General features: G+C 46.4%; 1 pseudogene; it reads right to left on the reverse strand.

Moving 5' to 3' along the window:
* LOC102812074 overlaps nucleotides 1-3,761 on the reverse strand; it is a 26,549-nt pseudogene extending 22,788 nt beyond the window's left edge.
* Nucleotides 3,762-5,227: the final 1,466 nt, after the last annotated feature.

Below are 5,227 nucleotides of genomic sequence, written 5' to 3' on the forward strand. Positions count from 1 at the left end.
GTGAGGTTGGCCCAGGATCAAACATTGTTTCGTTCTGCTGTGCATGGGGTCACTATGAGTCGGTTCCGACTCGATGGCACCTGACAACAACAACAACAAATGCAATCCCAATCCATATTCCAATGACATTCTTCTATGAGATGGGAAAAACAGTTACAAATTTTATGTGGAAAGGAAAGAGACCCAGAATAAGCAAAGCACTGCTTAAGAAGAAGAATAAGATTGGAAACCTCTCACTCCCCGACTTCAAACTTTATTACATAGCTACAGTGGTCAGAAGGGACTGGTACTGATACAATGAAAGACACATTTGTCAATGACACTGAATTCAGAATCCAGAAATCAACCCATCCACACACATCAAACTGATTTTTGACAAAGTGCCTAAACATGTCACATGAGGAAGGGATAGTCTCTTCAACAGATGGTGCTGGAAGAAATGGAAATTGATATGCAAAAGATTGAAACAAGACCTTTACCTCATGCCTTATACAAAAACCATCTCAGCAAGGATTAAAGACCTAAATGTGAATCCCAAAATTATGAAGGCCATCAATGAAAAAATAGGGACAAATTTGAAGGCACTAATTAATTGAATACACAGACTACCAAACATTTTGAAAACTACACAAACAAAAGTAGACAAAATAGATGTTTGTGACATATTAAAAATTAAAAACGTATGTGCATCAAAAGACTTCACCAAAAGAGTAAAAAAGGGAACCCACAAAATGGGAAAAAAAAGCTTTTTGAAACAACACATAAGTCAAATGACTCATTTCTAAAATATATAGGAAACGACAACACCTCTACAAGGAAAAGACAAACAAACCTATTAAAAAATGGGCATAGAACCTGAGTAGACACTTCACCAAGGAGGAGATCCTGGTAGCCAACAAACATATGAAGAAATGTTCACAATCGCTAGCCATTATTTTTGTTGTTGTCGTTAAGTGCCATTGAGCCACTTAGCCAATAGAGAGGTACAAATCAAAACAACAATGAGATATCATCTCACACCAGCAATAACAGCAAAGATGAAAAAAGTAGAGGACAATAAATCCTGGTGAGGATGTGGAGAGACCAGAACGCTTCTACATTGCTGGTGGGACTGCAAAATGGTCCAAACTCTCTGGAAAGCAATATGGTGTTTCCTCAAAAGGTTGTAAATAAAAATATCTTAGGATCCAGAAATTCCTTTCTTCGTATTTACCCACAAGAAATATGAGCCATAACACGAGTAGATACATGCACACCAATGTTCATAGCAGCACTATTTACAATAGCAAAAAGATGCAGACAGCCTATGTGCACATCAACTGAAGAATGGATAAACAAACTGTGGTACATATACACAATGGAATATTATGCTAACTTGAAGAATAACAAGGAAACTGCATGTCACTGCATAACATGGATAAACCTTGAGGACATTATGGTAAGTGAAATTAGTCCGTCACAAAAGGAGAAATACTGCATAGAACCACTACTGTAAAAGACTAAGAAAAAGAACCCATACTAAAGGGAGGGGGGATTCTTTGCTTATTACGGGGATATGGGTGGTGAGGTGAGGGGAGGTAGGGGAAGGTGGGGTAGGGAATAGACACAGGATAGTTTGGGTGCTAGTGAGGGCGACAATGCATAAGAAGGGGCGGGGAAATGGAAGATCAAATCAGATGGGAAAACAATTAGGCATGTTTGCATGGACTAAGTGGGACAGAGGTAAATAATGATGTATGTGCAACCTTGGAACAACAGAGCTCTGGGATACGGGGATTGAGACATGGTTGGAATGGGCTAAAGGAGGGAATTAATGTTAAGATGCTTGGCTGTCTTTTGTATCTTGGTTTCCCTGGCATACCATTATAAAATAGACACTTGAGAGGGAGAGAAAGGAATAGCCAGAAATATCACCATAGAAAGCTTGTAAGTCTGTCTTCTGCCTGTTACTGATTGGAATACCTAAAATGGGGCTACAACGTGCCCAGTGAAGGAGGCTTCCTGCAGAGCCTCTGCATTACATAAGACCATAGGTGGAATCCTGAACCCCATCCAGAATCTTCTGACGTGTGAAATTTCCACTTGAAAGGACAAGCAGACCAGCCTGGAGCGGCTAGAAGAACACAAGATACTTCTTGAAAGAAGAACCCACAGGAAAAATACAAAACAATAATGGCAGTCTGACTGATTACTACAAGAACAAGCAAGTTGCTCTCCCAGGAGACATCAAGGCAAGTGGTCCAGTCCATCAGGGCAAGCTCCTTTCCAAGACTAAGATTCAATAGGAATACACAAGCAGACAAGTGCTCTGATTGGTGACCACGTTCATTACTGCTAAGGGGAAGTGAGGGAAAAATAGCAATGAAGCTGCAAGCTAAGCTCACAATGTTCAATAGACACCTGTGAACCCAGGTCGAGACTTGGTTGGCCTGCGGTGTGGTAAGACCTGGGGACTCTTGGATCCAGAGTCAGTGACATAGCCACAGAGGACTAGAGTGGAGAGTGATGCATCCAGTTGATAAGAGAGGTCATATCCATAAGAATACCCACACTTGCAGGTAATACCTTGCAGCAGGGGGGTGTCAGGGGCTTGGAGAATCTGCCAGAATTCCTGCTACCCAACTTCTTTCCCCATCACAGAGGTCAGATAGGAGCCGGACAAGGAGGCCTGAATTCCATACGTGAATCCTCCTAGGTCCTGGGCCTTTTTCAGGACTTCCTCCAAGGACAACCCAGCAGGGACAGGGATGGAGTGGTGGTATGGTGGCAAGAGGCTGGAGACCATCAGCATGACCCTGATGACCTCTGGGGCTTGGGTGTCTGAAGTGGTCTCAAAAGCTGGTTCTAGTATTGCTCTTGGTGCCAGGAAGTCTGGGGAGATGCGATCCACATGATTCAGAGTTGGCAGCAGCTGGGAAACCATGAGAGCATTCTAGAAGGCCTTGTTCTGCAAGCTGGTCAGCAGGGCATCCCTCGCCTTGTAGCACACAGACCTCAGCTCCACTCCAGGCATAGAAGAAGTCAACACAACTGCAGTGCCAGTGGAGTGCTGTAGAAACTCCCAAAGTGGCCTTCAGATGTCTGGGACCTCAGAATCTCCTCCTGCACTGTTCTGATGGCCAGGATCAGGGTTGAGGTTGGAGCGTTTCAGACAGGTGAAGGCCAAGCCTGCCATGGCTGCTGTGTGCACAGAGAGGAGGCCCCGGTGCACAGGTCTGTTGTGCTCCATGATATGAAGGAGTTTACCCACCATGCTCTCATGGACCCACTTCTGGTAGGCACAGAGGGCCAGTATGGCCAGGCCATATTGGTAGTAACTGGTGTGAGGGTGGCCTTTGTAATCATGCCCAATAGCTGTCTTCTCATCCTCCAGGAACCTCTTGAGCTGGGAGACCAGCCTATCCCCCTTATGGCCCCCAACAAACTCGCAGTTGGCTTTGAGAGCAAGTAGGTAGAGGGCCAGCTGGCCCATGGAAGGTTTGGCCTGGGAGTCGTCATTATCACCACCACTGGAAGCAAACCCCAGAAGACTCTGCTGGTAGTGGAGCTTGAGGCCGTACAGGGCTTCCTTGGTCTCGGCCTGCAGACTAGAGAGGCGAAGACACACAGAGCTGCTGGGATTCAGCTGTTCCAGGGAAAGTCGATTCATCCAGGGCAAGAGGTGCTGGCCCAACATCTCCACTATCTTGCTGCCCACCTCTGGCATTTCACAGCACTGGGAAAGAGCCCAGCAGGAAGAAGAGAGCCTCAAGACACCCCATGGCCAGAGCAGATGGCCAGCAGTGGACAACAGGCAGCAGGCAAACTCCTATGCTGGCCTTTCAGAGACTCTACTCACCACAGCGGGTCACTGCTCTACAAGAGGCCGCTTCCTGCCACTGATTAATCTTCCACACCTGGCAACTGAGCATGGGGTGAATAGAAACTTCTAGCATGCTCCAGCGAGTGTGACCCAGCTGTTTCCGGGGGGGGCAGGGAGGCATCTCACGGAAGGGGTCTTTGGAAGCGTCCACCCCAGCCCAGGACAAGGAATAGAATACAGAGCTGGGAGGTCACATGAACACTGGAGTCAGCTGTTTTCTGGGCAACCCCATCCTCCCCTTTTTTTTTGGCTTCAAAGAACACAAAACTATTTTCTCATAGTTCAGGAGACCAGAAATCTGGATTCAGGGCACCGACTTTAGGGGAGGGCGTTCCTCTGGGCTCAGAAGGAAGATCTTTGTCCCTCTTCAGCCTCTATAGCCCAGGTGCTACCCACTTGATCTGGTTTCAATGACTGGATGATCAGAGCTCAACTAGAAGAAGAAAGAAGAGGATAAAAAGAGTAATCTGATATAATTTGATGAATTTGACCTGCACCTATGGATGCAGTAGTTCCAAAGAGGAACCTTATCTTTACAACGAGGATCATTCCCACCCCCTCAATACACAGAGTAGACAGGGATAGGCAACTTGGACATTGACTACCCAAAATGGCGGGGGGGGGGGCGGCTACAAAGGCAAGAAGTGACTGGCTTACAAGCTTTCAAGAGGGAGCCTAGATCCAGAGGTCATGGAGGAAAGTACAATCTCCACTGAGTAGTACCCAATCTGTCTGGGTGGGGGCTGATGAAAGGAGATGTGGATAGGTCTCCTGTGTTACAATAGTGAATAATTGTTATCAGGACTGACTGTGAGGGTTGGAAATGTAAAGGTAGACATCTTGTAGCAAAAGGAGGGGAGTGATTGACTTTGCAATCTAGGAGCGGAGGTCCCTGGGACCATCAAGGGAGAAGAGAGGAGTGCAGGACCCTACCTAAAGAAGCAGTGACACCAGTGGTGGAGGCAGAGACGATGACGTGGAGAGATGGAGCCAGCCACTAGGGACTTTAGACCCAGAGAGGGAGAGGGGCTGTGTGCTGACAACCAGGGGCAGGCTTGCAGGGTATATATACCCTTTGGTTGGTTGATGATGCATGGAGGGAATTGTAACCATGGCAATGAAACCATATAGGATAGGATGAATGTAAAGCTAATGTTCTCCCATGTAAACTATCACATAACTTACAATAAAACAGTAAATTTAAAAAAAAAAAAAAAAGTGGCTCTGTTTGTCTGGGGTGTTCCTACACTACTGGACCAGGTAGGAGGAGGAGGCATGGCCTTTGGGAGGCTTTTGCTCCTGAGTCCCACTGAGGAAGGACTGCTCCGGATTACACACACACGCGCGAGCGCGTATATATATATA

Source organism: Chrysochloris asiatica, unplaced genomic scaffold (genome assembly GCF_000296735.1).
Source record: "Chrysochloris asiatica unplaced genomic scaffold, ChrAsi1.0 scaffold00183, whole genome shotgun sequence".
NCBI classification, from domain to species: domain Eukaryota; kingdom Metazoa; phylum Chordata; class Mammalia; order Afrosoricida; family Chrysochloridae; genus Chrysochloris; species Chrysochloris asiatica.